Below are 14,608 nucleotides of genomic sequence, written 5' to 3'. Positions count from 1 at the left end.
AGCCTCTCCTTTGGGGTCTCCCCTAGCAGTGCAGGTGTTTCTATCAGAGGAAGTTGCCGGCTTGGGTGTGTTTAATTTGACTCCTTAGTCTTGAGGCACCACAACTGGCTTGTGAGGAAGATTTATCAGTCATAAGAACTGAAAAGCCATATTTTCTTTTCTTTTCTCCAAAGGTTTTTGTTTTTAGAGTTCAGTGATTCATCAGCTTCATATAACACCTAATGCTCATCCCATCACGTGCCCTCCTTTATGTCCATCACCCTGTTACCCCCCCTCTCCTCCTGAGACCCTCAGTTTATTTCCTATGATTAAATAAGAGTCTCTTATGGCCTGTCTCCCTCTCTGATTTCACCTTGTTTTTTTCTCTCTTCCCCTGTGATGCTCTGTTTTGTTTTGTAAATTTCACAGATAAATGAGACCATATATATTTTTTTAATTTTTTTCTTTTATTTATTATTTGTGATAGTCACAGAGAGAGAGAGAGAGAGAGAGAGAGAGAGAGGCAGAGAAACAGGCAGAGGGAGAAGCAGGCTCCATGCACCGGGAGCCCGACGTGGGATTCGATCCCGGGTCTCCAGGATCACGCCCTGGGCCAAAGGCAGGCGCCAAACTGCTGCGCCACCCAGGGATCCCTAAATGAGACCATATAATTGTCTTTCTCTGATTGACTTATTTCACTTAGCATATCTCTGGTTCCATCCACCTTGTTGCAAATGGCAAGATTTCATTTTTTTGATGGTTGAGTAGTAGTCTATTGTATATATATGCTACATGTTCTTTATCTATTCTTCAGTCGATAGACATCTGGGCTCTTTCCATGTCAGCTATTGTGGGCATTGCAGAAAAGCCATGTTTTCTTAGCACATCTCAATGTAGCATGAAATGCTGACTCTACTTTCATCTAAAGGGTTGGTTATTCAATTAACAGTGGTATTCCCAGAACCTTGCATATAGTAATAATTAGTTTTAGAAGAATGGGTAAATAAATGAAATGAAAGAATAAAAGAGTTTAGGCAGAGAGAATTCACCTTGACCTAAATCAAAGACTAGCTTCATGGGAGGAAAGTAGAGGAAGACAGATATGAATCTGAGGAAGTTCAAAGGCACAAGGTAGGAAGCTGAAGGAGTCTCTGTAAGATGTCTTTTACTTTTTCTGTGCATTGGGGGGTGAGAGATTATCTCCTGAAAGGGAAGGGTGGCACAAAAGAGGAGGGATGGGTGAAAAGAGAACTGAAGGTCTGAAACCTATGTAGGGAGTGGGACTGAATGTCCAGCAGAGACTCCTGGAGGGATTGCTCGCAGCAGGTGGCTCTAAGGATTCAACCATGGTGCCATGGTGGGCATCAGAGGGCAGGGGATGCAATCAACCAAGAAAGAGAATGGATGAAGGGGAAGCCTAATGTAGGGAAGAGTTGGGGGGGATAAGACTTGCATCTAGCTACCCATCTCCGGTCAACGAGAATTTACCAGGGTCTTACTATGTGCTGGACCTTTGTATTGAATACAAAGAAAAATAGGAGAGCCTCTACTTTGGATGAGCTAGAAAATGCATCAGATGTGAGGGAGTCATGAATGCCCAAGTAAAACCACAGACAGTCTTATACTGTGGATCAACTGTAAATGCAAAGAATGACAAGACCAAGGGTGTTTTCTCTTCTCTCTCTCCCTTCTCCTTCTTTCAAACTAAAAATCACAGTTCAGTAACTTGTGTCTGTGCCCAGAATTCTTTTTCAGCAAATATGACCTACACCAGGCAGTCTTAGAACACCACCTGGTGGGACTTCAAGGTATTAAACACTTAGCTTCCAAAGGAAAGAGTTCTTGATTGTACAAATCAGAGAAAACTGTATCCATTCAGCAGGATTTATTGCCCCTAAAAACACTGCGACAGTCACCAGGAGTATGAACATATGTCCTCAAGTTTCTGCCAATATAATAAGAAAAAAACTAACTGAATTGAAAGCCCATATGAAAGCAAATTTAATGAGAACTACCATCTGTTGGTTGGACTATGGTTCCTCATAGAAGAGAACATAGCAACCACTGTTAAATAGAAAATAGAAAATCCAAAATCCAGGCCATCCATGTAGACTATTTTTGTCCTGGGCCTCCTCTATCTTCTCTAGCTCTCCCAATTTTACTGAGCAGATACTATAAAACATGACAAAACCCACTTCTTCAAAGATGCTAACTGGGAAGGCATCTATGGACAGGAAAGAGAACCAGGCTGAAGTCAACAGTCCTGATTTTGAGCTGAAGAAAGCCAGGTGAAGTTAAGCAAAATCCTTCTTATGTCTCTGAGCCTTTTGTTTCCTCACTAAATGGAAATAAAAATGTCTACTTTTCAGAACAGCTATAAGAATTAAATAAGATAATAAAGTGGGAAATGCTTTTCAAAGTACTGGTTAAATTTTAGTCATTGTTAATTGTTAGTCCACAGAAGGGTACGTTCCCTAGAGGAAAAATGCTTCCCTTTGTCCTTAGCGAGCCATCACTGACCCGGGTACATATGAGAAGAGTGAGGTGAATGCAGAGGCCTTTATCAAAGACACTTTTTCTGAGCACCTGGGCGGCTCAGTCAGTTAAGCAGCCAACTTTGATTTTGGCTCAGGTCATGATCTCGGAGTTGTGGGATCAGGCCCTGCATCGGGCTCTGCACTCAGCATGGAGTCTCCTTGAGATTCTCTCTCTGCTTCTTTCTCTCTCTAAATGAATAAATTAATTTTTTTTTTAAAAAGACACCTTTTCACTTCACAGATAATAATGACTATATAGAAAAATATTCTGTTTCTGTGGCAGACAGACTCTACTTTTCATAAGCACATCAAAAAAATATGAAGTGCCAGGGTGCCTGGGTGGCTCAGTTGGTCAAGCATCCAACTCTTGATTTTGTTTTGTTTGGTTTTTGGTTTTGGGTTTTTTTTTTTAAGATTTTATTTATTTATTCATGAGAGACACACAATGAGAGAGGCAGAGACACAGGCAGAGGGTGAAAGAGGCTCCCTGCAAGGAGCCCAGGACCCCGGGATCAGGTCCCGAGCTGAAGGCAGACGCTCAACCCTGAGCCACCCAGGCATCCCCAGACTCCTGATTTTGGTTCTGGTCATGATTTCAGGGTCGTGGAAGGGAGCTGCACGTTGGATCCGTGCTGGACATGGAGCCTGCTTGATATTCTCTCTCTCTCCCTCTCCATCTGCCCCTTCTCTCCCTCACACTCTCTCTCTAAAAGGAAATTTTTAAAAAATGAAGTGCCCTATGAATAAATATGATAAAAGCTGTGCAAGATTTTAATGAGAAAAATTGCAGAACTGAGAAACATTAGAGATAACTTCATTAAGAGGCATATCGTGTTTGTGGACTGAAGACTCAGTGTTGTAAAGGAGCCAATTTTTCCAGTTCAATGATAGAATCAATGCAATTCCAGTCAAAATTCCAACAGATTTTCAGGAGTATCTGACAAGTTGATTCTCACGTTTATATGAAGATGCAAAGGGCAAAGAACAGCCAAGATACACTTGAAAAATTATAAAAACGGAGCACTGGCACTATCAAAAAGAAAGAATGGAAGCTATAATACCTAAAACAATATGTGGGTCCAGACCAATAAACAGACCAATAAAATAGAGTCCAGAAAGAGAACTCTCTATTTTGTGAGCACTTGATAGAGGCAGCAAAGGACAGTTTTAATAAGTGCTACTGAGACAATTAGCTACAAAATAAATGACCTTCCCTGGTATCAAGGCTGGGTCTGGATCTTATCTGCCGACTCCAAACACCCTGCTCTTCCCTTGCTGCCACACCACTCCCTGTAACTGCTCCCTCACTCTCTCTCTTCCTGGCTCAGGTCAGCCCAGAAGCTAAGCCCAAGCCTGCCAGACCTGGGCTCTACGGTGCCGCCCTGTTATACATACCCTCCTAATGAGAACACTGAACAGTTCTTGGAAACTCACTTTTTTTCCCTAGACTGTTCAACAGAACTATGTTAGAAATACTTAATGCTGAATGATGCAAATTCCTATGAGTGGTGGCCTCTTCTTTTTGGGCACAAGAAGCCAGCAGCCATTCTGTTACTCAAAGGTCTACAGAGAGAAGCCTTCTCTCTTCCTCTCTTTTCACACAACCTGGTGGCTTAGTTTTTAAGAACAATCCCATCAAATCAGTGACTCTTCCTGGACCCCTTGGTGGGTCATCAGTGAGGCTGTCCAAGGGAAACAAGCTTCTGATTTTCAAAAATCATGCTCAAACCAACTTCTTGTGAAAGTAAGTCCCTTGGTTTGGAAAGCTAAGCCACATCTACTGGTGGGTTTAGACCTAACCAAACATGTTTGGGCAATTGTTGGCCAGGGGCCAATTTTGTATCAGGCAAAACCATTTTGGAAAATCATTGATCCTAACAGAAAAGTGACTCAAATCTGGGGAGTCAGTGATGATGGAGGCGAAGCATGAATCCAAATGCTGGGAGAGGTCTACTTCTCAGACTATATGCTAGGAGCTGTAATGAGGAATGTGTACCAGGAAGCTAATGAGTGGTTTGCCCAATAGCTCTATAGGGCATCTGCTCTCGGGTTAATGCCGGAAACCCAGCGCAGCACCAATGAGACTGAAATGCACTTTACTCTCTTGGAGTGAAGGCAGCAGCTCTTAAGGGCGTGTGAGGAAGATGGTGCCTATTGAAGCTTCTAGAGAGAGCTGGCTGGAAAAGCTTAATGGATCAGAGGTCAGTTCAGATCAATTCAATTCCCTTCCACGTGCCAGGCCCAGAGGTGCACAGATGAACTAGACATAGCTCTTGACTTCCCAGAACAGACCAACTAGTGGGGGAAAACAAACAGATAACATCAGCAAAAAAGAGTTAAGTACTGTGATAGAGTAATGTCATGGGAGCATGATGGAGGGGTACCCCCTCTTGCAAAGGGGTTAGACTCCCTGAAGGAAATGACACTTGAGCTGAGCCTTTAAGTATGAACAAGAATTTACTAGTGGAAGAAAGTGAGAAGAGCATTCAAGCAGGGACAACAGTGTACACAAAAGCTCAGCAGCATGAACAGGATAGGCCAGCTGGGAATGAGCTGAGGTGAGGGTTCACTGGCCAGCAAGTGGGAAGACAGGAGGGCAAAGGACTAAGGCTGGTAGTAAGGGAGGGGCCAGGCTCTGGAGACCAAACTAATGTGTTCAGTTGTATTACATAAACTAATAAGGAGGCCCAAGAGGCTTTCTGAGAACATGACCCACTTGTTGGTTCCAAATCAGAACAGGTATCGCTGATTTCTATCTGCCCACCTTGGTTCCAGAGCGATCCTTCTAACGTGTAAATCCAGGGTTACTGCACTAATGAATGAATGAGAGGAGTTATTCGGGGACAAGCAGAAAGATTATCTGGCTGCACTGAAGATCCAGCTGGGACGAGAAACAGTGAATTTGTAGAGATACCAACCTGCCCTACTGCGTCATTTTCTCTAACAACAGACCAGGTATAGGAGCAGAAAAGCTAGTGTAAGAGATGGATACGGAGTCCAGATTTCACCATATCAGAGCAGAGAGTGAAAGTTGTTGGCGAGGGAGGAATTTCGATGACTCACCTCAGGGTTCAGGTTGCGAAGGAGGAACGCTTAGCACAGGTAAGCACAAGAGCTGCTCGATGCCCTCTCCTGGGCACCAGAGTGATCACGTGATGGAGGCCTGGCCAATCAGAGGTCTCCATCGCCTTGGTACCAGGCGGTCCTGTGAGCCAAGGCAGGCCCCTCTGCAGCTGGAAGGCGCCGCCAGCCAAGGTGCTTCCTGCAGAGGCGGTGTCCTGGAGGTGTGAGCCCCGGGGGAGCACAGGCATCTCCCCACCGCGGGGAGGAGCCCGGCGACAATGTAGGGGAATGACAGAAGCCAACCTGACAGAGGAAGAGTAGACGGCTGGCCAGGGTCATCCCAGCCTACCCAGCTGCTCTATTTTCTGTGTGAATTAGAAAACATTTTATTTGTTTTAATATTTTATTTATTCATGAGAGACACAGAGAGAGGCAGACACACAGGCAGAGGGAGAAGCAGGCTCCCTGCAAGGAGCCTGATGTGGGACTCGATCCCGGGTCTCCAGGATCACAACCTGAGCCGAGAGCAGACGCTCAACCCCTAAGCCACCCAGGTGTCCCTAGAAAAGGGTTTAAAAAAAAAACACAAAAAACAAAAACATGTCAATACATCACCGTGCAACCTGAGCAACCTTAAGTCATAGGCTCTGAAAACAGAACAGAGGTTGCTGTGCCCTGTGCCATATTCAGGGACTCTGGCCACAGCCCCACTCTGAAGAAGCTTTCTAGACCCAGTGGCTGTCCTGCCCTCTCAGGAATGCTGGGATTGAGGGGCAGAGAAACAGGAATGTGCCTCTGAGAGCTATAGGGTAATAGAGGCAGTCTCAGGGGAGGCAGGCAGTGGTTGGGACAGGGCAAAGTTGTGTGTGTACGTAGTCTCCTAAGCTTGCCCAAGACTTCATGTGCCAGTGTGCATTACTATGTGAGTGGCATGTGCTTCACATATAATACCATGGAGAGGGCCCTCTGTTAGACATGGTATCCTTGTACAGTGCACAACCTAAACAATTGTACACGGAGACCCTGTGTCTGCCAACATTCTCTGACCCTAGATATTGAATCCCTGTACTCCCCAGTTAAAAGGTCAATAAAAGTTGCTTTTCAGTCTGGCAGCAGCCATCAGTTCAAAAGTAAGTCAAGATGGGTGCTTACACATACAGCCAGGAGCTATGGAGGAAGAAGCAGTCCCATGTAATGTACTTTCTTCTCAGAGTGGGCTGCTTGGCACTACTGCCAACTTTCTGCACTCCACTGGGCACTCCCACCCAACCCCGCCAAATAAAGCATACAGACTGGGGTATACAGCCAAGCATGTATCAGATACATGTGCGATGTGGTCCCCACGAAAGCCCAGTCCCTAAGGCTGCTACCTACAGCAAGCCTGCCCCTCATGGTGTTAAACGACTAAAGTTTACCTGAAGCCTTCTGTCTGTTGCAGAGGAGTGAGCTGAAAACCACGATGGGGCTCTGAGGGTCTTGAATTCTTAGTGGGTTGACAAAGATTCCATGTACAAATTCTGAAGTTATCCTCTCAATCCATTCCATAAAGTCATCAGAAGAAATCCTGACCCAGTGGATCACCAAACCCATCCACAAACACAGGGAGATGCAAGGGCTGACACCTGTAGGCCACAAGAACATGGTCTTGGAAGGGCCCACAGGTTCCACCACACTATTAGTGGTTCTCATTGTGCAGCCTACAGAAGACGCAATAGTTCCCAGCTCCACCATGACGGCTAATATACGTAATGTTTGTAAAATTCTTACCTAATACTCAGTTTAGGACAGCCAAAAGACAAAAAAAACAACAGAACTCCTTTTTTTTGTTAAGCAAGTTTAACATGGGGTCCTATCACTTGCCACTGGAAAAGCCCCATCTAATAATGCGCACTGACAAACAGAATGAAGGATAACAGAGAGATCAGGACTGACCTCCAGTCTCTGGAGGCTTCCATAAATTTTAAAATGGCAGCTGGAAATGGCAGCTATAAGAAAGCCATTTAAGATGTCAGAAGTCGGGGATCCCTGGGTGGCGCAGCGGTTTAGCGCCTGCCTTTGGCCCAGGGCACGATCCTGGAGACCCGGGATCGAATCCCACATCGGGCTCCTGGTGCATGGAGCCTGCTTCTCCCTCTGCCTGTGTCTCTGCCTCTCTCTCTCTCTCTCTCTGTGTGTGACTATCATAAATAAAAAAATAAATAAATAAATAAATAAATAAAAAAATAAGATGTCAGAAGTCCAATTGTTCCTGGTAGCAGCAGGGTTGTGGGCTGGGCCATGGGAGTGATGGCTGAAGCCAATGGAATGAAAGGGAGAAGAGAAGAGAAAGGAGAAGCTGGGCCGTTCCACAGACACAGAAATGACCCAAGCCGGTTGCAGGCAGGAGGCGGAAACCTACCTTAGAGAAACAGGCTAATGTTCCTTCCCGGGCAGAACCTCTCCCCTACTCTGTCCCACCTAACCTTACCTGGTTGGTTCATCCCTGAATTTGTCTAGAAACCAAGCCACCCGAATAATGGGAACTTTTCACTCTATCTCTGGAAAAGAAGCCAGATAAAATCCAGGGTGTTCACCCTACAGGGAAGAAATCTATCTGGAAGTGCCCCGAGGCCTACAGATGCGCCACCTCCACCCTTCCACTCCCTTCAGAGACTTCATGTTATCATTCATTCTTCTCGCTCCAAAATCACCTCAGTAACTATAACCATGAGGCACTGGGGAAAAAAAAAATGTGAGCATTAAAGTGCAATGGATCTGATTTGAATCCCAGCTCTGACCTTGGATAAGTTAGTTGATTTTTCCTTATCTCTAAAATGGAGATAATAATTCCTACCTCAAGGCACCTGGCTGAGTCACTGGTTGAGCACCTGCCTTTGGCTCAGGGTGTGATCCCAGAGTCCTGGGATCGAATCCTGTGTCAGGCTCCCTGCAGGGAACCTGCTTCTCCCTCTGCCTGTGTCTCTGCCTTTCTCTCTCTGTCTCTCACAAATAAATAAATAAAATATTTAAAAAATAATAATAATAATTCCTACCTCAAAAGGTTGTTGTCACAGTTAAATGAAATAATTTATATCAAGCCACTACATTAGTTCGAGCACATAGTTCCCACCCCCACCACCATCAGTCCTCCTCCCAACAACCCCACCTGCCTCAGAGGCACCATCCATTAGCCATTACTGGGCGTGAGGATGGCCACGTAGAGCAACAGAATGAGCCCCGGGTGAGCTGTGGAGCCCTGCATTCCAGATGTGGCATTAGTAGTTCAATTGGGCACAACGCTCAGCCTGCCGGACCCTCAGTTCTAGCCCTGCCCACCTCACAGAATGGAGGTAATGTGATTTATAAATATTAGCAAAAAAGAACAGGAATAAGTTTGTGTTAAGGTACCAGTGAGAACAGCAGCTCAGAGTGTTTTCTGGAGAGTATTGCTTTTTTTTTTTTTTTTGTGAGTGAAATGTAATCAGCAATTCATTTAATAAGACTGAATTGAGGGACATCTGGGTGGCTCGGCAGTTTAGCATCTGCCTTCAGCTCAGGATGTCATCCTGGAGTCCCGGGATCAAGTCCTGTGGTGGCCGAGAAAAATTAAGGCCATTCCACCTCAAGTTTAGCATTAGCACAAGTACAGCCATCTTAGGTCCCTGTGAATAAGAGCTGAACTTTACGGGAAAAACTGCAGAATGTCCTCAATGTCCTTGGCAGGTAATCCCATATCAGAAAGACAACAGAGTCCATGCCCGTGGTAGAAAGTCCCATCTTAGAATGAGAACAGAGCTCAATGCCCTTGAAAGCCCCATATCAAAATGTAAACAGAACTTGAGAAATTCTTCCACCCCTTCTGAAAATCCCCTAGACCAGCCTATAAAAAACCCAGCTGTAACCCACTTCGAGGTCCAAGTCCCTGCTCCCCTGTGTCGGGTATACTTGGACCCAAGCTCGAGCTTGCTAATAAACCCTCGTGTGCTTGCATCGGTGTTGGCTCCTTGGTGGTTTCTCGGATTCGCGATCTTGGGCACAACAGTCCCACAACAGACTCCCTGTGTGGAGCCTGCATCTTCCTCTGCCTGTGTCTCTGCTTCTCTCTCTGTGTGTCTCTCATGAATAAATAAATAAAATCTTAAAAAAAAAAAAAAAGAAAAGACTAAATTGGATATCTAGTCTACCATGTGTTCAATCCCTCTGCAAAGAACATTTGCCCTGACATTTGACAGGAGCTACAGTATTTATTTCTTATAAGACATATTTCAGTCTTACTGGTAATTCCATTTACTGTCATCTCCTAGTGACTAGGCTTTGAGCTTTTTGAGGCCAGGTGGAATCCAGACAAGTTCCAGTGTCTGTTATCTGACCGAATGAACCCAAAGGACTGATCATTTCTTAAGTGACAGCTGCTATAGACTTCTTCTCTGACCATTAGCTATACTCCCAGGGGTTTCTTGTCACCCTGGTGGCCCAGGAAAGGGAACTGGACTCATCATGTTTTCATCACCCCAAGCAAACTACCCCTTCTCCTCCAGATGACTCAGCAGTCTCTAGTCTCTGGTCTGGCATCAGCCTCCAGGGTGATGCCATTTCTATGATGAGATGAGCACAGCCTGACATGTGCCCAATCCTCAATGGTAGCACGCCAGTCCCTTTGCAGCCTATAGGCTTCAGGGCCATTAGGGCTGACTGGGTCCTCTGATATTAATGAGGGATGCTCTCAGCACAGTTCAACTCTGCTTCCTGAATGCCAGCCCATCAAACAGGCAGATCTCCCTGGCAAGTGCCCTTCCCTCTGATCCTGGTGCTCCAAGGATGCCGGCTGGATAGGTAGCATGGGAAGGATTTGGCTTCTCTCCCTTCTGTTGGCCTCCTCCCTTCCTCCATCTCCCATCTGTATCTTTCCTTCCTTTCCTTGCCCCCTTTTCACTTTATTTTTGCCCCCTCCCCCACACATACCTCTTCATACTCTTAATCACTTTTTCTGCTTTCTCATTGTCCCTCTCCTCCTTTATCCCGTGCCTACCTCTCTTCCTCCACGGTCACTCTTTCTCATCTTTGTTAATTTCCATCTTTCTGCCAGTTTGCCTCTTTCTATCCTTTTGTATGTATCCTGTCTCCTTTTCTGGGTTGTCCTCTTGCTCCTCACCTTCCCCACCCCAACTCCTCACCTTCAATCTGCAACCATTATGGGGACAGAAAAGCATGAATGGTTCAGGGCATACAAGAAAGTTCAGTTCTAGATGAACATGGAACATACAGAGGAGGCTGATCAGAGGAATCTGGGAAGGTATTTGAATTATCTATCAGTAACTTGAAACCAGAATGAAAAGGAGTCCTCCCTACCTCCTCAAAATACAAGACCTCATTTTATACCCACAAGACTGCTAAGAATTGGACTTGACCAAATTTTGCAAGGATGTAGAAGCAACTGGAATTTCCATACATTGCTGGTGGGGATGTAAAATGTTACAACCCTATTGGAAATCTGTCCTTTTCGTTTCTCATAAATTCAACACACATCTGCTCCATAACCTAACCATTCCACCCGTGGGTATATACCCAAGAGAAGTAAAAAACTATTCTCACATAAAAAGAAAACACGAATATCCACAGTAGTTTTATTCATAATAGCAAAAATCTGGAAAATACCCAAATGTCCACCAATAAGAAAATGGAGAAACAATCATGGTATATTCATACAATGGACTACTACTCAGCAATAAAAAGGAATGTGCAACATAACAATCTCTAAAATGTTATGTTGAGTGAAAGAAGCCAAACACAAAGGAATATGATTTCATTTATATGAAATTCAAAAACAAATTGTTGCAGTTGACCTTCACTGCAGCTTTGTGAGACTCTGAAACAGAGGGCCATTTTTCCATGTCATTAAAACTAATCTACTGTGGGGCACCTGGGTGGCATCTGACTCTCGACATCAGCTCAGGTTATGATCTCAAGGTCGTAAGATTGAGCCCCACGTCAGGCTCTGTGCTAAGTGAGGAGATTCTCTCCTTCTCCCTCTGCCCTTCCTATCCCTCCTCAACTCCTCTCACACTCACTCTCTCTCGCTGTCTCTCTCTCTCTCAAAAAAAACTAATCTGTGATAAAATAAGACTATGGGTGGGGTGTGGGACTGGCAGGGAGACAAGGGCATGAAGTAACTTCATCAGATGAGAGAGAGGTTCTATCATTGTGGATGGCAGTGAAAACAGGCATATATAGTTCTCACACTCCATTGACCTGGACACTTAAGGTTTGGGCACTCTACCATGTATGAATTATGTTCATTTTTTAAAAATCACCCATCATTACATAATGTGCAGAAAAATACCACTATATTTTCACTTACTCTATTCATATACATATCTATTTTCCTAATCATGGTTAAATGTTGTATACAGTTCTTTTTCCCTTAACATCATTTTTGCTCATTTGCTAACGTCTTCAAAATTCTTTGAAAAGCATGCCTTTTAATAGGTGTAATAGGTTATCATAAAGATGCTTCATGATGGGATCCCTGGGTGGAGCAGCGGTTTGGCGCCTGCCTTTGGCCCAGGGCGCGATTCTGGAGACCCGGGATCAAATCCCACATCGGGCTCCTGGTGCATGGAGCCTGCTTCTCCCTCTGCCTGTGTCTCTGCCTCTCTCTCTCTCTCTCTGTGTGTGTGACTATCATAAATAAATAAAAATTAAAAAAAAAAAAAAGATCTTCATGATGTGCCTCACCATTTTCCTGTTGCTGGACAGGTATATCATTTCCAATTTTTCATTTTATAAATGGCAATGTCATGACAAACATAAATGGAAAAGTATAGATACTGAAGTTTTTTTACATTAAAAAAGTAGTTTAAGAGCAGGTACTCTGGAGGCCAGACCATCCATGAGTTTGAATTTCAGGCCCACCACTTACATTTTGTGAACAAGGCAAGCTATTTAATCTTTCTCTGCTTCAGGGCACCTGGGTGGCTCAGTTGGTTAAGCATCTGACTCTTGATTTTGGTTCAGGTCATGATCTCAGGGTCATGAGATTGAGCTCCACAGTGGGCTCCTTGCTGAGTGTGGAGATTGCTTAAGATTCTATCCCTCTCCCTCTGCCCCGCCCACACAGCTCTCTCCTCTAAATGATAAATAAGAACCTTTCTCTTTTAAATTTCCTCATTGGAAGTGTCGATATTAAGAGTAACTCCCCTCACTACATTGTTGTGAGGTTAAATGGGGTCTTAGTTGTAAAGCACTTAGAACAATGCCTGGCATTTAGTTAGTCCTCAAAAAGTGTTAGCTATTATTTACAATATTGTTTGAGGAAAGACCTACAATTAGACTTAGAACAATGGATGTGGCAAACAAAGTAGAAAGAAATTATTATTGTTGGAGGACTGGAGGAGCCCGGAGAGGGTTACTAATCTGCTCCCAAAGTCTGTGTTTGGGTTGGCAGAGTCTAGACCAGGGATGGCATATTCCATATTTGCCTCATCCCTTGACCTCTGCAGACAGCACTCTTCTGTTATGACGCCATTCCCATAGAGCCTAAATATAACCTTGTACTCCCTTTCATCTCCAGCTTCCCTGGTAGAACAATTGTTCCCAACCCTGGTACATACTGGGGTCACTGAGAGGTGTAGGCAGACTTCCAAGATAGCCCCAGTGATCCCCACCTCTGGCAGGCATGCCCTTATGAATCCACTCCCTCCGAGTGTGGGCTGGACCTAGTGGCTTGTTTGTAATGAACAGAATATGGCATAGGCAATGGAATGTCATTTCCATGAATGGGTTAGAAACAACTGTGACTTCCCTCTTGCTAGCAGATCCTCTCTCATGCACTTTAATGAAGGAAGCTTCTGTGTTGGAGAGGCCCAAGTGCTAAGAACTGAGAGTGGCCTCCAGCCAACAGCCAAGAAGAAACTTGAGACCCTCAGTGCAGGTGCCTATAAGGTAGTGAGTAAGCTTGGAAACAGATCCTGTTTGTTGGGCCTTGACTGCAGTCTTCTGGGAGACCCTGGACCAAGACCTAGACAGCAACTTAGTGGGAGACTGTGAAGCAGAGGATATATAGAATATAGAAACTGTGAGATAATAAATATATGGGGCTTTTTAAATTTTATTTATTTATTTATTTATTTAAGAGAAAAAGAGAGAGCATGAGCAGAGGGAGGGGCAGAGGGAGAAGCAGACTCCTTATTGATCATGGAGCCCAATGTGGGGCTCAATCCCGAGACCCCAGGATCATGACCTGAGCTGAAGGCAGGTGCTTAACTGACTGAACTACCCAGGTGCCCCAGATATGTGTTGTTTCAAGCCACTAAGAGCTAGGGCAATTTGTTGCCCAGCAATAGATTAAAACAAGTGGGAAAGAGGGGCTTGAAAAATAAATAGTAAAGTTAGCTAAATCAGAATCTCTAAGGTTAGAACCCAATCATTGGTAGTTTTTAAGTTTCTCTAGGTGATTCCAAAACATAGCCAGAGTCTGCTGACTGAGCGAGCTTCTTCTCAAACTTTAAAATGCATAGGAATCACATAAGTATTTTGTCAAAACATAGATCTAGAGTGGGGCTCAAGGTTTTGCATTTCCAACAAGGTCCAGTTTATGATGATACCAACGATTCCTAGACCATCCCAAGTAACAGGGGTTCAGGGACTCCATGCAAAAGCCAAGAGAAGATTGGACCACCTGGATGGCTCCAGAAACAGTGAGCAGCAGGGGGATGTGAGGCATTTAAAGGAATACTTCTCAGGTCTTGGCAATTATCTGGGTGTGGAGGGTGACACCAAGGTGACAGCCTCCTCAAGTTTTCAAGCCAGAGGGTTGGGAAGAAGCTGATGTTTTTTGGTGAGATGAAAAAAATCTAAAAAGGAGAAGCCTGGGGATCCCTGGGTGGCGCAGTGGTTTAGCGCCTGCCTTTGGCCCAGGGCGCAATCCTGGAGACCCGGGATGGAATCCCACATCGGGCTCCCAGTGCATGGAGCCTGCTTCTCCCTCTGCCTGTGTCTCTGCCTCTCTCTCTCTCTCACTGTGTGCCTATCATAAATAAATAAAATAAAAA

The 14,608-nt window shown here is 44.8% G+C and overlaps 1 pseudogene; it reads left to right on the top strand.

The window, feature by feature from the left end:
* The first annotated feature begins 6,719 nt into the window (after nt 1-6,719).
* LOC112915830 (large ribosomal subunit protein eL15-like) lies at nt 6,720-7,319 on the top strand (annotated as a pseudogene).
* The last annotated feature ends 7,289 nt before the right edge of the window (nt 7,320-14,608 follow it).

Source organism: Vulpes vulpes, chromosome 11 (genome assembly GCF_048418805.1).
Source record: "Vulpes vulpes isolate BD-2025 chromosome 11, VulVul3, whole genome shotgun sequence".
In the NCBI taxonomy this organism is placed as follows: Eukaryota; Metazoa; Chordata; class Mammalia; order Carnivora; family Canidae; genus Vulpes; species Vulpes vulpes.
Note: the sequence above shows the minus strand (reverse complement) of the source record. Positions and strands in the feature narration are given on the sequence as shown.